General features: G+C 39.7%; 1 protein-coding gene across 1 annotated transcript in view; it reads left to right on the plus strand.

Moving 5' to 3' along the window:
* The window catches only part of bcr (BCR activator of RhoGEF and GTPase), a 101,869-nt gene that overhangs the window by 21,890 nt on the left and 59,856 nt on the right, over positions 1 to 20,123 (plus strand). The window lies entirely within an intron of this gene.

The following is a 20,123-nucleotide window of genomic DNA, read 5'->3' on the forward strand; positions in this document are numbered from 1 at the left end:
AAATGTGACCAAAGAGAGATTTAGATGTTGTTGGTCTCAGACAAACAAAACTCGTGAACATATGTTACAGCAGGGACCGATCAACAGCTGGAGTAAATAAGAATGTCCGTGCACATCGAGGGGGGAAAGGTTCTTGTTAGTTCTGTTTAGCAGCTTTCAGCCTCTAGTCGATACTGTTTGTCCTGCTGTCATTTGGCCTGTCAGTTAGTCTGCTAATAGGAAAGTCATAGAAAAGCAGCGGCAGTGCATTACCTGTCAGTCACGTGTGAACTGGGATTAAGAAAAACAGCAGAAGCTCGCCATGCATGTCATTCAGACGGACTAAGAAAACACGCGTGCTGGAAAGAGTTGTTCATGTAAAGAGGAAGTGCAAACCAGTCTGGCTCCGTCCAGAATAAAACTGGCGTTTCCAGAAATACTGCAGGAGAATTCCATCCCTCCTCCGTCGGCTGGAGTGTTGATCAGAGTTACTAAATCTGAGCGTGTCTGTGTGCGTTAAAGACTGCTGCATGATTTGTGGGAGAAAACTTCACAGGGCGTCTGAGAAATCCACTGAGATATGAGGAAAAAATGCCCTGAAGCAGGGAGTGTATTTTAGAGTAATTGCAGTGTAGATTATGTTTTATGTCGTGTTAATGTACTGTACTGTTTTTGGCCGGAGCACAAAGGATGATTTAAAATGCACAAGCTTGTAAGAGGCGATAATGGGTGTTTTTTTTCCTCATGTGTTCTCTGCCTCCTGCCTGGATGCTTCTCTGTGTGTGTTTCTTCATGCCGCTGTACTTTTAAAATTCACGTCTCAGTTGAGGCTCTTATGTAAGTGAATTAGCCGGCGATGTAGCGTTTCATTTTTGATGCGCTGTGTTGGTGATCCGAAACCAGCTGGCTTCTGTCAGGAGGAAGATTTTGGAAACCTTTTCTACTTTTCTGTCTTCTCTACTTCTCTCCTGTGATCTCCAACAATAGAATTTCTTATAGGAGCTCCTCAAAAGTCATGAATCTGGTGTTTACATACTTTTGGTCCTTCTAAATGATAAAAATGAACCTTTGTAATCTTTTCTTACTTGGATGAACTCGCCCTGTATTCCCTCTTTAAGCATTTCTCCAAATTCCAAGCAGTTTTTGTCAAATTTTCTGCTCCTGTCACATTTTTTTACTCACTTTGAGCTCATTTTTCAGGGCAATATAAAGTCCTGTACCTCTATGGAAACAGCACAGCCAGAAGTAGAACTAGAGGTAGAGCAAACATCTCTTCTGTGCAATAAAACAAAATTCTATTGAGTTAAATCATAAAAAGAAGGTTATTTCTGTTGTTACTTACTTTACAAAAATTGAAAAATGGAGAATGTCCATTTTCTAAGTTGCTGCAAGTGTTCAAAATACTGCAGGAGAATAATAATTCCATAAATAGATATTTTATGACTTACTTTGTTGTTGTAGTTGTTTGTAGATGTAACAGGTGTGTCAGAGAACTTATTAATTTCACCCAAAATCCTTCCTTGTTTTTGTTTATATTGTTATTTAATTTTGTTTTGTTATTTTATCATTGTTATTGCGTATTTATTTATGTATTTTCCATTGGGGAGCTTTATTTTATTTTGACACTGACTTTTATTTTGAGATTTTTACTTGACCTTTGTCCTTCGTCACGTCACTTCCTCTCTGTTCGCGCTTCTCTCCTCAGATGGTCTGAGAATCTGATGGGAACGGAGTGGTTAGCGTGTTGCCTCGTGGTTGCTGTACCGAATGTATTTTATTTTCATCAGGAGCGGGAATTGGAGAAGGAATAAAACCAGCTGGTGTGCAACGAAGTGGTCTCCTATTATCATTCTCACCACACACACACAACGCAGAGGAGAGAGGGACTGAGGGTTGGGCCAGACCGGCTACATATACACAAACTGCAGTTCAGCCCAGTACAGAAGAAAAGTCCCTCAGTTTTTGTTACATGACTGTTGGTCGCACATTAAAAAGTTCATGCTTGCACAGAGATGTGGAGATTTTTTTGTATTTTTTTTTTTACAAAATTTGATTGGAACAGTCACTACTTTTAGCTAATTTTTAAATGACAGATGAAGAATAATAAAATAGTAAAGGGATTTTGGTGAAATATTGCACTACTTCTGCCACAAATTTTTCAAGATTTCATCTGTTGGAAATGATGCAACAACTGAGCAGCCTCGCCTTAGTACTCTCTGCTTAATGTGACTTTCAAACCTGCTGGTGGGTTTTGGAGTTCAGAGGGTTAAACACTTTATAAGGTCTATACTGCACTGAGCTAAGAGTAGTCCCATCATCCCACCTTTCCCAGATCCTGTAGTTCAGTCACGTGTTTGTCGCCGTGCACTTATGCACTCAAAAGCCAAGGAAAGGCACATTAAAGGTATCGCCGGTGGTCTGAAGGACAGGACACTTAACGCTGCACTTCTCAGAATGTCACTGTTGAAAGTATCCGTCCATCAGACTCCACAGCCGGTAGATTTTAGAGCGTCAGAGGTTAAACTGTGTGTGAAAGTGGTTATATCCAGGTTTAAGGGTGTTATCCTATTCCGGTGGATATATGGATATTGACTGTCTGATGTCTTTTTTAGTCCCAAGGCCAGACCTCTTGAGGAGAAAACGCTTCCTGCCAGTAAAAAGCCATTATCTCTGTTCTCTCTGCAAAACAGAAAGGACCTTTTCACTGCTCAGACTTATTTTTAACTCATTTTAGAGTGAATGCAGGGCAACATTTGAGTGAACATAACAAGTACAGGTTGTTAAAAGCAATGTTAATTGGGCAGAGAACTAATTTTCAAGAAAATATGAGGAAATACCAACACATTCTAACTTCTGGCCACCTGACAGTCCAACATTCACTCTCTATATGGTTTTGTTGTAACGTTCTTGCAGGAAATCTTTTTAGCTGCTTAATGCTGTGTTGTTTTTACCAGCTACTGCATTTGCTGAGCAGGTAAGGTAAAGTGAGGGTTTTCAAGTTGAAAATCTTGTTACTGGGTGTGGCTGAAAACAACACAGAGAGCAGTGAGAGTGAACCAAAACCTTTAAATTACAAGCTGTCAAAGCAAAAACACTGAGCTGAAATGTGCTAAATCTCTGAGTTGAACCCACAGAGGTGCACGATAATTCACTGCCGAGCAATATCAAAGGAAAATGTTGGTTTTCTATGAAAATGTGCAAACCTCATGAGTAGATCCCTTTGACCCAACTGTTTACCAAGTCAAATCCCTTGTATGTGAAAATCTGCTTAGCACTAAAACCTTTCTGATTCCGAAAGTAAGACTCAGGTTGAGGAAAAACTGCACAGCCACTCTGCTGATTAAATTATATATTTTTTTGTTTATTTTAGCATCTTGTGGTGACTTCAGATAAAAATGATGTCTCATATCCCAAAGCCTATTAAAGTGAACAGCAATGGAACACAAAACATGTATTTTATAACATTCTGTGGATTTAAAGACTTTCATGGAGGTAATACCTCATCTGTTGTCTAAAAAGTCACATTTTTTTTATGTTCATTGTGATCATGTCTTTACAGATTTTGTAATTATTTATTATTGAAGCAATCACTTATTTGTAAAGCATGACTGGATATGTCTAAAATGTCAACTAAATAACCGTCCCAATTTAATGTAGTGTGCCATGTGGTGTTTGGTTGATTTTAGGCCTGAAAACAGCAAAAATCTCATCTATGTTACAAAAAGTCCTGCAATTATATATTGACCCATATGGCATATATATATATATATATATATATATATATATATATATATATATACTGTGTGTGTGTGTGTTCTTGTACTTGCTACAATGTGAGGGCCATTTTCTGCATTTAATTATCAAAGTGAGGACATTTTTACAAAGTGAGGACATTTTGGCCGGTCCTCACTTGGAAACAGCCATGTTTGAGGGTGAAGACTCGTTTTTAGAGAACAGGTATGAATTGAGGTTTGGTTAGGGTTAGGGTAAGGATTAAGTTTAGGCAATCAGTTGTGATAGTTAAGGTTAGGGTAAGGCTCTAGAAAATGCATTACGCTTATGGATGTCCTCACTAAGATAGAAGTACAAACGTGTGTGTGTGTGTGCATGCATTGGTGTTTGTTATCATTGTGTTTATGGTAAAGGCTGGACAGCAGCAGAGATGCTTCTATTCATGCCTTTTAGTTCGTACGTTGGCAGTGAGGCTATATTCTGACACTGATGTCAGCGTCACTCGTCTCTGTGAGGCTGATTCACGGCTCTTAAGTGGAACGTTTGACTGAAGGGACAGCAGGGGTGGGACATCTCATCTCTTGGTGTGTGTGTGGCTTCATGTTTGCTGAAATGAGAATGAAGCTATTTTCAATCTGCTCGTGTCATTTCGAGGCGGGGAGCGAGAGGAAAAAGAGGGCAAATCGGATTTTTAAATAAACTCATCGGATGAGTAATGAAGAAAAGGGCCGTAAAAGGTTTGCGACCACAAGAGTGACCGCCACGAGAACAAGTGCTGTGAAGTATTTTCAGACTGGAACAGCCCAACATAAGCACAATTAATTTTGCTCTGGAGGCAAAGCCTGTTAAAGCATATTTTAAACATGTGCCATTTGGTGAGTCAAACTAAACAAGCCTGGGCCCCATATGGCTGTTAAAGACACAATCTGGGTGATGCAGGTACTAATTTGGATCCGAGTCGCATCTGTTGAAGTGCATTGGTGGGCCTTTTCATATTCCTCCTCATGATTAAAGCGTGACTTGTCCTGTTTAAAACGCTGCTGTGTTTTCTGATAAAATGATACACGTTCAGGTTAATCAGCGCTTTTATGTTTGAATATCGACGTTTAGGTCAAGAAGAGATCATGTTAAAAATAGATCAAACAGCCGATAAAGTACCAAGAATATGTGAACATTAAATCAAGATGGATATGCGTTTAAGAAGTGTGAAGATGTAGACTTAATGTGAAAGAAACTTAAATTAGATAATTTTTTTTTTGCTTTATTTTACAGTTTTCAGATTTTTTGAAATACACAAAAATTTAATTAAAATTACAAAATATAACCTGCATTTACATGTTTAATATAAAATAATAAATAACCACAAAAATTTCTCATTTATTTTTATATGAAAAGGATTAAAAGTCAAAATTTTGCACATTTATTGTCATTTAAAAGATATTTCCTTTTTTATTTAAATGATGAAACAGTTTAATTCAAGTTTAAAACTTTAAAAACTTATTGAATTACTCAAAATCTGTGACTGTTGCATAGAGAGGTTCTGTAATTTTACATGTTTGTTAAATGTGGGATATTTAATATAATTGCAGTGGGTTTTGACAAAAACAGTTGAATTATTGTGTTATCAGTGTGTAATAAACACTAGTAATCTGTCAAAAATGCATTTTTAAAAATCATTTTATATATACCATCTATCTCATGTGACGTTTAGGTCAAAAAATGTGTTTTTTTCATTTTTAATTCTGGAAAAATAACTTCTTTTTTGGAGATTATTTCCTGTTATTTTCTGCAATTCTTTTGTTGACACAGTTGCCAGAATATTATTGGATTTTTTTTAAAGCGTTGTTCTCAAACAGTGGACAACACTGTAGACTGTAGAGCTTCAGAGAGGATGGAACTGTGTGTGTTGGTTTACTGATTGAAAAAAGAATTTGTGTACCTCAGACAGCTTGTCAGCCTCCCTGATACGGCTCAGAGACCTGTGTGCCGAGTTATTGATGGCTTCAATTAGAGATGGCGCTCTCACCTTGCCATACCTGTTTATTATTTCTCCACGCCGGCGTTTTCTCCTGGGTAGCGTGGCTCTCAGGTGGCTCTCCGGGCGTAGAGATAAACAGAAAATGTTGCTGAGGAGACAGAAAAGCGAAAAGGCTGAAGTCGGCTGAAAGGTGTGAGAAAGGTTCTGTGTTTACTCGTCCTGAGAATGATTTCTAACAAATATGGAGCCAAAATACAGACAGTACAGGAGGTCCTTGACATAAGTCAGAGTTCAGTTCTTACAGTGTGACGTAAATCGATTTTCACCTTAAGTCGAAAATGTGAACGACGATGTTAAGTGTGTCACAATATGATCAGTTCTTTGGAAAAGTCGTGAATACCAACGACTTTTATGCATGTTTGAATCATTTTACAAGAAGATAACAGAATGTTGTCACAGATTGATATTGTTGTTGATGTAGAGGGTTCAATGTTTATTGTTCAGTTCCAGATTTACCTAATGTCAGTGAACGTGCCATTTTTAGCTAGCTCATCTCTGATTGGCTGAGAGTCAGCAGTAGAGAGAACTGGGAATGGCGGCTAATTCTGGACCTAATTTATGGGGTTTTTCTAGTTATTTTGTCGTTTTCTATGGCCCACAGTAACCCCTGTAAAGGTTCAATAAACGACCAGAGAACCAGATAAAGTCTCACTCATTCATCACAGAGGATCGCTACAATATATTGACCTGTTTTTACAACTCGGTGTTTCACCCTGTTCTATTCTATCTAATTTCACTCCAAAACAGACACTGAAACTGTAAATGAAAACAGAAAAAATACCAACATTCCAAAAAGAAATTGACAGTAAATAAAAAATATTATTAAAACACAGACATGAAGGTAAAAACATGAAAATTGTCATTCACAATCACATTAAAATACAAAAAAAATCTAAATAAAATTAAATAATTCTGAATATCTATTTTTTTCCAGTGAAACTTTTTTTCAGAGTTGATTTTTCTTCAGTTCCATTAATGTTTTTTTTTAATCACAGATATTTCAGTTCCAAAGTTTTCCTTTTTAATGCCAAACTTTATTGCGAGTGACAAACTATACTGTCTCCGTTTTGATTCCTTTTGACTAAAATGCAAAACATTTCCTTGTTCCAGCTTCTCAAATATGACATTTTGAACTTCTCTGGGTTGATGTTTCATCTTATTAGTTCAAATAACCGATAGCAGGTCACCTAAAAGCAGTAAATAGTCATCAGTTGTGTCTGCAGATCGTTTGCTGCAGCGATTAGAGGGATAGACGAGGAAAAAGACAGCGCTGACGGAGACACAAAGAGGCGAAGATGAACTGAAGCACATGCTGCTTTCCCACGACCCTCCCTGTCTCTGCTCACACTTCCTCCTCACACCTACGGCCTCACACAGTTCTGGGTGACTTGCTGATCATTTCGGTGTGCACTTGGAGTATCGCTGCTCCACTAACAGTTAAAAGAAGTGGGTCACTCTGGGGTCTTGTCCTGTCTTTTGGGGAGCTATTATTCATTCTCACTCGAGTGTGGCGAGGCCCCGTCCTCCTTTGTCTCACGTCTCAATGGATAATGGTTTCCCTCTTTCTCTCTCTCCGTCCATCCGTCCGTCAACCACCGGTTGACTCAGTATTGCCTCAGGCTCATGGCCAAGGGCTCACAACTCCGTGCTAAAAGGTTACTTACTTTGGCCGCTGCTGCTGAAGAGACTGAGATCATCCGACTGTTTCACCAAACGCTCTGTCAACACAGTGTCACTTTGTGTGTCCCAGTTGGCCTACGTCTCTTTATTTTCCAGTTTTGCTGCCATTAAGTGGTTGTAAGAGCGATAATGTTTTCATAATAAGGCTCATCTGCTTTGTTTGTTCAAGAGTTGTGCTTTAATGCAGCTTTAATATCCTGTTTTGTGCCCTTTCATGCTTTTACTGCAGTGCATTCATCTGACATCTATAAATAAACAGTGATGCTACGTGTCCACTAGATGCATTTTTCCCTCCTGTAAAGGCGCCACATCTGAAAATCTCCCGCTTGGTGGGCGTGTGCTTAACGTGTTCAGCTCCTGCCGACCTTCTTTGCCAACTATCCTGCCACTGATTGGACAAGCTGTTTGCTCCTGGATATCAAGCTGGACCAACATGGCGGCTGGGTCGCAAAACTTTCTCTTTTATTACGAAAACAGTTCAGCGAATGCATTTCTGACAGCATTTGAGGCAAGAAATAACCTGTGCAGGAGCTGAATCTGTCTCGTTTTTAGTTCGCCGACGCCTAGTTTAGATGTTTGACGAACGTTTGGCGATGTGTCGGATCTCTGCATGGCACATCGACTTTTCATAAAGTAGAAGTCAAGTCTAATTTATGCAAATGAGCTCTCGGGAGACGCATGGGATCGGAGCTCAAAACGCACCGCAACCGCACCAGCATGCAACACGGCGCATTTCACAGAGACGATGAATGGCATGAGGGAAATTGCCAGATCTAGTGGACAAGTACCTTAAAGGCATTAGAGGAGATTTAATTTCCTACGACTTTGAACATAGCATGCGCACATACAACCTCTCCCTCACCCCCCTCTAACCTCCCCCCTCTTAACATTTACGAAGAAACGACCCCCTCCAGAAACTTGCGTAGGACTCGTGAAGTTGCCTACAGCCGCAGTATAATCAATAATACATTTTACCTGTCCAGAAGGAATTTAGCAACCAAGACTTCTGTCTTTAGGTCCATTTATTGCCCAAATGACTCGCCAATAATCACTTTTGTTTTTGCATTCTCGCGATCCAGTCGTCTTTTTATTTTCTCTGACCTCAAAAAATGCCTTTCTTTTACGGCTGGGTCCCCCTGGATCTTTATCTGCCATTATGTAAAAAAAGATGAGCAAAACAAGTCGCCAGCTAACTACGAAGCTATACCAAAGCAGCACATACAGAAAACACGTAAGTCCAAGGCGTACGTAATCTACGTAACTAGGCCTGAGCCGGAAGATTTTTGATTGACAGGAAAGGGAGCAAACCAAACGCCTCGGTCCGAGCGCTTTGATTGGCTGATGTTTTTCAGGTCCTGCCATGTCCACAGTTATTTTTTTTAATTTTTTATTCTTTTAGAGACCATACATACAAGTCCACTAAAGGTCAGTATATTCATTTTATGTGAATCAGACAAATTAAACAACAAAAACATCCTCCATAGTGCCTTTAACACTACATAAAGCATCTTGAGAAGCGGCTCTACGTCAGTGTGCTGCAACCTTAAAGTGCTGCTTAATGGAATAGTAATAATCATTTGGTAATATAACCGATATAGCAATGTGAAGCTTTAGAATACAGCACACTTTTTTGTCTGTTGTTTTCTGTTGTGTCATGTGACTGGTGACTTTATTTCAGTTTACATGTGAAGAAAGGTCCACCTCAAGAGGTTAAAAATGTGGTGATGACCTAAACCAAACAGGCCTGTCATGCAGGAGACTGGAGTTTTCAGTTCCATGTGGGTTTCTTCATCTAATTTTACACTTTCCGTCACTGTTTGCTTTCCATTTTCTGTTGCTTTTTCAGTTGCTTTTTGCTATTTTTACACTACAAACACTTATTTCAGTTCAGGCACCAAAACTGCTCGGTAAGGTTTAGGAAAACATCACAGTTTGGATTAAAATACACCCGTGAAAATAGGAACCACAACGCTCTGGCTGTTTTCTAGTTTGCTATGGTGACCAGTCCCACCCCACAAATAGACCGAAGGCATGTCACAATTTTACAGCCCTTTTTTTGTTGTGTGTGTTAAACAATGTGCTGCGCTGTGGACCAATATAACCGCTACACATTTCTTGGTGACACTCGACTGTGACAGAAGCCAGTTGATTTAATATTGAGTGTTTTTTCTTTTCATACATTTTTACACTTCTAAATAAAACTTCTTTGCAAAGTGTTGCATAAAGATGAGCTTTAAATGTTAAAACTTAACAAAATTACTCATCTAGGGCTGCATTTTAGTTAGAAATAGTGTGTTTAATGTGTAAAAGTGGCTTGAACTGTGTGTTTCTTTCTCTCAGTAGCAAGTGCACAGAAGTACTGTACTGTTTGTGTGTGAGAATTCACAAGGAAACAAGGGGATACTTAATCAGATTAGCAAGACTTTATCTTATCAGAGCAACTTATTACCTATTTTTTTCAGTTAATAGATCCATTTTGAAACTGTTTTCTGTCTACAAAGACCTATCCTGATGATTTTTTGTGCTTTTTTTCCTGCTGTAGTGGAAACTGTTGTGTGCACAGTTTCTCTTTGTAGCACTTTGAGACGGCAGTGTTGCTCACAAAACCCCGAGAATAAACACAGCATGTCCTTGCAGTCCTGTCACTAATTTGGGTTAATTGTTTCCATGCACACAGTTGAACTGGAGCTTCCCTTTATGGATGTTTGAAGAGCCTGTCTGACAGTTGTGATCACACACACACCCACACAAACACACACACACACACACACACACACACACACAAGTCATTGTGCTTAAAGAGGTGTCTGACCCAGATCCTGCACACACACACACACACACTGCCTGACTGGGAGGCTGCAGTGTGATTGTGTGTGAGGCTAAGGGGCGCTGGCCTTTGTATCCCACAGATATCCCAACAGTAGCCTGGTTCGGATCTGTTTCTGCTTATTGTCAGCAGGACGAGGCTCCTGTCGTGTTGTGTGAAGGTTGCATTTGTTGGCAGACAGGAGGTGGAAGGAGCACATATAGCATGCTGAGGGATCAGTCAATAAGAAGCATATGTTGTTTAGATTCACAAGTAATTTCCTTATCGCATAACTCGTTGTTTTTTGGTTTTCCCTCATGACATTTAGCAGAGATAGAGTCTGTGTTTTGTGTCCCTGCTGGCTGTTGATTCTGCCTAATTTAAAGATCAATGGAGGTCACCTCAGTCAGTTCGATTTAGTGACTTTGTGGCTCATGATAAAGGTGTCTAAAGTCAAACAATGTGCAAAACACAGATGCAATTCCACGCTTGATTGTAAAACTTTACAAAGACAGAAAGGTGTGAAGGCTTCAGGAAACGTTACAGTATTCATCCCCGTTGAAACATTTCAGCAGCCAGAGAGCAGACACAGAAATCTGTTTTTGTGGGTTGTGCTTTTTGTGTGTCTGATTGTTTGTTTGTGTGTGTGTAGGAGTAGCATTAACTCAGACACAGTACATCTTATGACTCATTGTATCTGTCTGGTGAGGGTTTATTTTACTGGCTGCTGTGGAGTTTAACCACATGGGTGTTGCTCATGAGAAAACACACAATAAACAGTGTAAACATATAGTCTGTGTGATGAATTTAGAGTATTTATTTGCAATAATCAGGAATACACAGAGGAAATTAATGTGTATATAAAGTAAAATATACTATTACATCTGCAGTGTGGGGCTGCACAGTGGATCGGTGGTTAGCACTGTCACCTCACAGCTTCAAGTTCCTGGGATCTTTCTGCATGGAGTTTGCATTTTTCTCCCTGTGCATGCGTGGGTTTTCTCTGGGTTTAATAACAGCCCCCTTCTAATTAGCTAAACAATAATAAAATGAGCTTATTCAAAAGTTGTTTTGATTGTTTTCTTTTTATTAAGTTGAGATAATCATGACAGATATTTCTTTTTTGCCAAACCTCTTAAGGAAGTGTGTTAATTCCAGATCACATGACCTGCTCCACATGATGTCATTTCCTCCTGAAGAAAAGACTGGCAAGACTCCAAGGCTTTCTGAGTTATTTCATATAAAGTAGTGTGTGAGTCAAGAGTGGATTTATGGCATGTCAACAAGTTTACTACAATATCTTTATAAATAACTTTCAATTTCACTCTGTCGTATGTATGATATTTAGAAGAATCTTTTTGTAAAAATGCCATGCGGTGTTTGGCTATAGGCGGCCATGTTGGTTTTAGGCCTGAAAACAGCAAAAATATCAGCTATGTTACAAAAAGTCTGACAATTATATATATTGACCTTTGGGATGTAGTGGCAGAAAAAGAATGAGTGACCTCTCCAGGTGATTAGCAGTCAACTTACCTGAACAACAGAGAAATATATCGTGGGATGTCAGCTTTAAATGGCTTTTCCTTTGTGATTGTTCAGTTTTTGTGTGTTTGCAGGTTCTTTGACAGACTGTGTAATGTGACAGATAGCATCCTCTGTCGTCTGGGGACACTCTGCTGCTCCGTTTACCACCCAGTGAGCCTCATCTACGAGTGCACACATGCTGCTGACGCTGTTTGCTCGAGCAGCGTGCTGATGTGAACACTCATTACAACAACAGTGCTGACTGTGGCTGAGTAATCCAGAGGACAAATTCACATAAACAAAAACATACACGGTTAATCTCAGCAAACACACACACATACAGATACAGGGCCACACATACAGCAAATGTAGAAAGTCCAAGGCGTGCATGCACCACCTTCTTCTTCCTTCTTCTCTCCATCATTCGGGCAGATTAGAGAAGCGAGCAGCGTCCACGGGGGAATAGTTGCATTTGTGGCTCTGCAGAGGAGAGCTTAGAACCGTTGGGAAACTCAAGCTTTAATTTGATTTCTGCTCTTGAGGTCACCGCTCTATTTTCAGCATATTCTTGATTCATTTTCATCGTCTGCACTGTACACTAGATGTGCTTTTTGGCTTATTTGCCCACTTGAGCAAACAATTGGGTGAACTGATGCCTGCAAGCTGCACAACAAATACACTGCAGAAACACTTGAACTATAACTGAAAAAGCAGAAACATTTGATCTGTTTTGCTGAGAAGAAGACGTTGCATGATTAAACAGGATTAAAAACGGATGCATCTGAGAGGTTTTGCCAGTTTTTTGAGTATAAAATAAGCAGTTTTGCTCAAAAATTTGCCTGTATTTGTTAAAATAAGTGCGAAATACTATTGCTTTGGCAAAGTAGCAACATTTAGGTGTCATATTAGCATTAGATTTTTAAAAAAAAGTGACTTACTGGACTGTGGGCTGAGAGTCTGGCAGTACTATAGTAGTGTTAGTACATAAAGTGTTTTCTGAGCCCTTAAAAAGTCAAATACCAAATGTGACAAACTAAATAGCTGCTAGTTTTTCGTCTGTGTTTTCATGAAGCTCTCTTCTGAGGCTCGCTGTGCTCATTCGACAGCCTCCATCCGTCTCTTACTGAGCCGTGGGAGCAGGTTTGGTCATAAAAGGCCGAATATGTTAAAGCTGACCGAAAGTGCAAACAAAGTCTGCGAGCGGAACAATAAATTTGCTCTTCCTCTGCTGCTGATATTTGGTGATCTAATTCTGCATCACACAAAACACAACCGCGACGAATCCGAGGCGAGATCTGTGTTTTACCTCCAGCCTCGTGTGGAGAAAAGAGGCTAAAAATACTCTGAAGCTGTTGTGTCCTCCTCTCTCCTCCTCCTCCTCCACTCGACTCTGCTCCCCTGTGTGTTTGTGCATCTTGTTTGTTACCTTCGTGCTTCAATGTGTGGCTGTTTTCTTGCTTCGGAGCCCTGCTGAAGTTTAAGTGCGTGTTTGTATTATTGTGACACACATAAAGCACTTTAACCGGCAGCAACTTGTAAATAAGGTGGAATTAGGTAGGTGGAAATTCAGTGAAAAGACAGCGAGCTTGAGTTACATCTTTTGAACTGTTTTAGAATGTTAAAGACGATGAGATCAGGATTCATTAGCTTCTATAGAAAATATAAAGAAGCGAGTTGCATGCACATCTACATAGAAGTATAGTTGTACTGAAAACAGATAGTTGGACAGTGTTTTGAATGAAAAATTTTGTGATATTAACATGTAATATGTGTGTCGTGCTTTTAGAAGACTGCTGCATATCAAATCGAGCTTCTCAAGCTATCGGCCAGCCATCAGTGAATGATTGAGATGTTTTGGCGTGATCTTTTGTGCTGTTGTGCAGCGATACCCTGCGCAAAAGTTTCCTGGATGTTGCAACTGCAGTCCAAAATACAAGAACGTGAAGAGTTTTTTTCTCAAAGCTGATTATCATCTGTTGTCTGGAAGTATTTTGGAAGCACTGTTCTCTAGCAGATGCCCTGTGCAGTGTGTCACCATGTTGCACAATGTGAAAGTAAAAGATGTTCTGATGATTTAATTTTAGTTATAAAGTTCTGGTTGAATATAATTTATATTTCACTTCTAAGAGATGCACTATGAATAAAACCAGCCTTAGTTTAATGCAAAAACAAAGACTTGTGCTTTCGCAGGAATGTAGCACAACATAGAATTCAAATGTACAATATAAATATGAATAATCGTGATAAACAATTCATCTCTATATTGATCAAAGTAATCATGGAGTCACTAATCATTTGCGTCCAAGTTAGTTTCTGTGTTACATCTACCTGCTAATCCAGCACTGCATACACTAACCTTCCTGTTTATGTTGAATTTCTGTCTGAATCTGGCTTTAACTTGCTGGTAAAGCTACACCGAAGGTTTTTTCAGAAATGAAGAGTTTGGATTCAAGGGCAGCAGGACATTTGGGGGTTTTGTTGAACTGTTTTCAGTTTGCTACACATCCCATATCTCACACACACACTCATGGAGTGATGAGACAGGCTTGATTCATTGTCATACACCTCAGAGGGATGATGACAAAAATGACTCCTTTGTTCCTGCACTTTAGTTCCACATGCTCTCTTTTCTCTCTCTCTTTGTGCTCCCGACTGCTGCCTGCTTCTTCTTTTTGGGACATATGGAGTTTAATGTTTGTGTATGTGAGGATGAAATTGGTAGAAAAACATGCACTGCTAGCTAAATGTGTGCTGGAGGTGAATACAGTGTTGGTGGATGCCATTCCTGCGTCCTTGTGCTGCATTCTGCTCTGTATGAGGTCATGTTAGCGCAGGCTCCTCTCCTGCTCTGCCCTTGGTATGTAATAAGCATGTGGGACTGCGGCTGCTCGCTGCACATCTGTCTGGTGTTGGAGAAGCCGTGCAGTGCTGCTGTGCACCATTTCCACCCACAGCTGCCCCGCCCCCCACCTGCTCTGCCCTCCCAGTCACTTTGTACACCAAAGGAGGTCCTTTCCGTGGAGCTGGAGGACGCCCACGCTCCACGGGGAAATCTGCCTTTGTCTGAATGAGTACAAGAACCTGCTGTGCCTTCACCGTGTTTCCCCTTCGCTCACATTCATCTCCCGATGTACGGGGCTCATGGAAATGCTTCGGGCGCTAAAAGTAAAGCAAGAATGCTTCCAAATGAAATCCAGTGAATGGCTTTTATTTATCAGGTAGCTTCATACAAATCCCTGCCAATTCTGCATTTGGCTGTGCACAGATTTTACTGAACATCTAGTTTGTTGTGAGCATCTTGGAGAATTTGCTGCAGTTGGATTTAGGCTGCTTCAGTGTTTTCTGCCTCATTGTGTCATTCTAGACTGACTAGATTATGCTGAGATTAGAATAGTCCCAAAGTCTTCAGTGAGCCTTAAAAAGAACAAGAAAGGAAAGTGGGGTTGCAGCGATTAGTTGGCATAATTGAAGATGCGAAGAAAATGAAAATGCTTCTAAAATGATTCTATTCACAAACGATCTAATTGCTGTAAATGCTGGTTGCAGCAGAGTCCCATTTTGTTGTCTGTTAATGTTTCCAAAGGCTTCTAAAGTATAAAAATATTTCAAATTATCATAAAACTAAAAGGTGGTTTGTTCATTTCAAAGTTTTAATAGAAGCAGCAGTGACAAATTGCACGAGAACCTGAAGAGAAAACTATACCAGAAACAGCAGCATCACCGTATATGTGTTATCTCTTCAGCAAAAAGAGGAGCTTTTCAATATTTTTTCCCCTTGGGCTGCTAAATACACTCATAAAGCTCAAAATTTAAAAATAAAATGAACCGAAATTTATTCATTGATTATTTTTGGGGAAAATGAACAAAAATCGTTTAGATGAATTTACTCATTTGTATTTATTTCCCACTTGTTTGTATTTTTACTGACAACCCTCAAAGAAAGGTAACCTTTATGTTTCTCAGGCAGCCATAGTGATGTTTCCCTTCACTTGTTCAGCGGCAGATTTTCATTCAGGGTCTTGGTTCGTAAGTACAGGCTTGACAAGTCACGATTTGTAGCAAGTCAAAGTTCTGATGCTACTTCTGCGCTCGTGACTCTTCCAATAGCTTCTTTATGTCATTGTGAATTTCTTTCATCAGTCTTTCTTCAAAAGAGGAAATGCCCTTCCAGTTTACAGTCCTCATTGTTAGAGATTTAGGAGGTTTAAAGCCTCTACTGCATCACTTTAGTGCATTAGAAATTGAATTTCAATATAGCAAGTCAGTTGTACGCAGTGAAATGTATCAACTGCTGCATCATCAGAAATGCTTCTCTGTTATCCATTATATCCAGCTGAAGGATCTTTTATTGTCATATTTCCTGCTTTTTAGCTGTCATACTATATAAAACTTGCCTTTCTACCCCCCACACTTGCGTAGATTTGTAATATTTAGACTTTAACAAATCTTTCTTGCTTTGGTTTCACTTGCCGTCTCTCATTAGTGCTTGTTTTGAATTATTTAAGGGAAATTATTTGATAAGTCAAGCAAAAGCAACATTAGCTTTCTGATTTGCCTGCAGGAATGGAAGCTTTAAATGTGCTTATATGCTCCTCTAGTCTCTGCTAATGCACCGAAGTGAAATGACACCCGTGGGCGTACACCCATGCATACATATGAGGCTCTACAACCTGCGGTGCCTCGCTCTCCTCTGCTTGTAGTGTCCTGTTACATAAGCAGGCTAATGTTACCCTCGCTGGCCATGTAACTGGCACCTCAATATCAGTCATCACCCCAGAGAGAGAGAGAGATGAAAGGGGAGGAGAGCAGCGAAATGATTAGTAGAAAGTTTGAGAGGAAGAGCTCCGAGAGGCAGAAAGGTGTGACTGAAAGGGTAAGAAGAGAGCGGTTGTTTCAGTAGTAGCCTTACTGAATGACAGTCAGCTGCCCTCGTGGCCATGTTTGTAGTTTTCAGTGACAGCTTGTCGCCTTGATCTGCCTCAGTAAAAGCTCCACTTCTCCAATCTCTCAATTGCCATCCAGCAGAGAAACACAGAAAAGGCCTTAATCCTCCAATCCGTGTCTCGCATGCACTCCGGGCCTATCGGAGTGTTTTCTTTCTAAACGCATTCTTTTAACCCAAATTGAATATATCATTCCTCCCTCGAGGCGCCACAGAAGAAAGACTCTAATTCGTACAGCCTCCCTCACCGTCTCCCTCTAAGTCGCTAATGCTTCTGAGAGGCTCCTAGCTCCTCTCATCTCTCTCCTCGCTGGTTTTTTTTCTCACTAACTTTGTGTCAACCTCCTGTTTCTTTCTCCGTCTCCGGGTGTTCATGTTTTAGCACAAGAGCTCCTGATAATTTCTGTCGAGACGGTTTGTTTTATACTCCAAACTTGGTACCGTCATATGATTAGTATCACACAACGCATTAAACGAACTCATCTTTGAACCAGTTTTCTATTTCTTAACTTTAAATACCAATAGGCAAAGCAGTTGTGTCTTCCCAAATACAAATTACACCTGTGTATTTCACACTAGGGGTTGACCAATATGTTTGTCTTCCCTGTTCTGTTTTTGTTTTTTTCTCAGGCACAACATTGACACTAATCATTAGTAATCAAGGAAACTGATAACCGATGTTTGTATTGATATTAATGTACACTAAAAATGCAAATCCTGGTGTCAAAATGTAAAATAACACAAACTTTAACACAAACCTGTGCTACAATGCCTTTTATTAATTCTTTAGCCATGTTTAATTAATACATCCAATTTTAATCTTTGAATTCATAAATATTTATTGATCAGCTGCTACTGATTAGATAGAACTGAATGTGGGACGCTGCTTGAGATCATAATCTGACTACAGATAGAGAGAAGTGGTTTCAGCAGAGCCAAATGAGCACAAATATATAAATCCATTTATTTTATTTGGATTTAGATGATCAAAAAATGTGTAAATGTTTGATCCGATCATTGGTTGACCTCATGTTTCTTTGTGTCTTTGTTTCAAACGTTCTCTGGAGCATTTGGTGGAAAACGGTGATATTGTACTTTATGGTGTCGTAGTTCTTCACCCGAGTCATCTTTTTCATCTTGATCTGCAACTGTGGTTAAAAAAATAAATACCAATAGATCATTTTTTATCTAATATTTAAAAAACGGACTCATTTGTGTTTTATGAGATGGATGGACTGATTGAAAGTCATTTTCTTCTCTTTGTGGAGTCTGTAACGTTGACCAAACGTTTCTCAAGGCCTTTTCCTCTGGAGTGTTGTGCCGCTGCACTTATTACATAACCTTCTGTACTATTCCAGCAGAGTGGTAGAGAGGGATTTATTTAAAAAGACTGTCATTATATATGTATGTGTGCCAGTTTGTGTCTGCGCTGGCTATGCTGTGCTTTGCTTCTGTTTAGAGATTGAGTAGTTAATTAATACAAAAGAGTCCGCAGCAATTTTGATCACTGAATAGTCATTAAAGTACTTTTTATACAAAAAAAATAAAACTGTTTTCAAACTCTGCAATATGAAGATTTGTCACTTTTCTCGTTTTTTTTTTTTTTTTTCATACTAACCCCCTGAATCGGGGTGTTGGTTACACTACTGTTCAAAAGTTTGGGCTCACTTAGAAATGTCCTTTTTTTGGAAATTAAAAACAAAAAACAAATGTATTATTCAATTAAGATAGCACTAAATGATTCATAAATACAGTCTAGACGTTGTTAATGTGGTAAATGACCATTCTAGCTGTAAACGGCTGATTTTTAATGGAATATCTCCATAGGGGTACAGAGGAGCATTTCCAGCAACCATCACTCATGAAAATGCCTTTTGTCAACATGCAAAACATTTCCAAGTGTCTATATGTGTTACCAACACTGGAAAAACATGTGACTCCACATCCTTTACTGCTAATTTACTGCTTACATTTTTAATTTGTTTCCATTCTTGTGCTCTGTGTGCTCTATGTAAACACAGCCTGCAGTTCAACCCCAGTGAAGCTAAAAAGTCCCTGGATTTTTGTCATATAACTGTTGAGCCACTCATAACTTTTTATTTTCAGTGAGGAATGCATTGTTTTGTTGTTTTTTTGTTGTTTCCGGTTGGGCATAGGTTTGGTTTAGTTTTACGACTCCACATCACTTCCCAGGCGTGTAGTTCAAGGACCATTAGAAAGTTGAAAATCTGACATTTCTTTCTGTTTTCAGGTTCTCTCTTTGAAAAATTGTCACTTCAAAGCATGGTTTTGGTGTTCAGAGGGTTAAACTGAATATTCTTGTGGTTTGGACGAACAGAACAAGACATTTGAAGAAGCTACCTTGCACTTGTGACTGTGAACCTTTTCTCCTTTATTCTAGACTTTCAATTGATTTCTGAAAAAAATTATTTGCAATCACGAGTCGAAGTAGTTGCATCCCTGCTTCTGTTCATGCTGGCAGGCAGCTATTGGCATGCATTGTATAGTGTGCTAAACAAGTATGAGTCATATACGTGCACTTCTTTTGTTCCTCTACGTTTAACATATTTCGTTCACTTGCGTTTATGTGTAGGCGTTGACTGTATATTGGGTTATTGTGAGTCATGTCCTTTCAGGGAAGCTATAGAAGGACAGTGTGCCTGCATTTGTTTCCAGAGGGAAGCAGAAAACCAGCACACACACCCAGAGTTTCAAGTGTCTAAATGCTTGGTCCTGTTGCCACGGAGACTGGACCCGGGTAAATACCTGGGAGGATTGGGGGAGTGAGGAGGTGAGGGAGGGGGCTTGCTTCAGTCGAACATGCCTGTTCATCGTATCACAATGCAGCTGTAAAGAGACTGTAAAATAGCATGGAGTTGGCTTGGACGCTTGCCATTGTTGATTTTAACATCCCAACTGTAGCTGGAATGTGGAAATCCATCATTCTTAAGACCCGAGGAAACATCAGTTGAGTGTTTTTAGGCTTTACAAAACAGTATTTGCCTGATTGACATAATATGTGATGTATGGCGTCAAACAGCAAACTGGGTCCGAATGACTGAGTCCCTCAGCACACTGTGGTGGAGCTGAGCCTTTAACCTTCAAGAGGCAGCAGCATCCAGACAGCCAGAGAAATGGAGATAATTGAAATGACTGCCTGTGTAGACTTTCTCATCCCGTCTAATTATTCACTGTCCTCATTTTGTGAGAACATGCACACGTGTTCGCATGAAAAGAGAAAGCCTGCTGCAGGTTTTTGTGTCCGCTCTAATATCCTGAGAGTGTGTGTTTGATAGGGTTTTGTGCGTGTGGAAATACGAGTGAGGCTCGTATGTTGTAAGCATGTGTGGAGGTTTTAGAGCCGTCATGGGAATGTGTGAGTGCCGGATTCAGGTAATTGATGCTGGGACGCCTGAAACTGC

Source organism: Acanthochromis polyacanthus, chromosome 18, assembly GCF_021347895.1.
Source record: "Acanthochromis polyacanthus isolate Apoly-LR-REF ecotype Palm Island chromosome 18, KAUST_Apoly_ChrSc, whole genome shotgun sequence".
Classification (NCBI taxonomy): domain Eukaryota; kingdom Metazoa; phylum Chordata; class Actinopteri; family Pomacentridae; genus Acanthochromis; species Acanthochromis polyacanthus.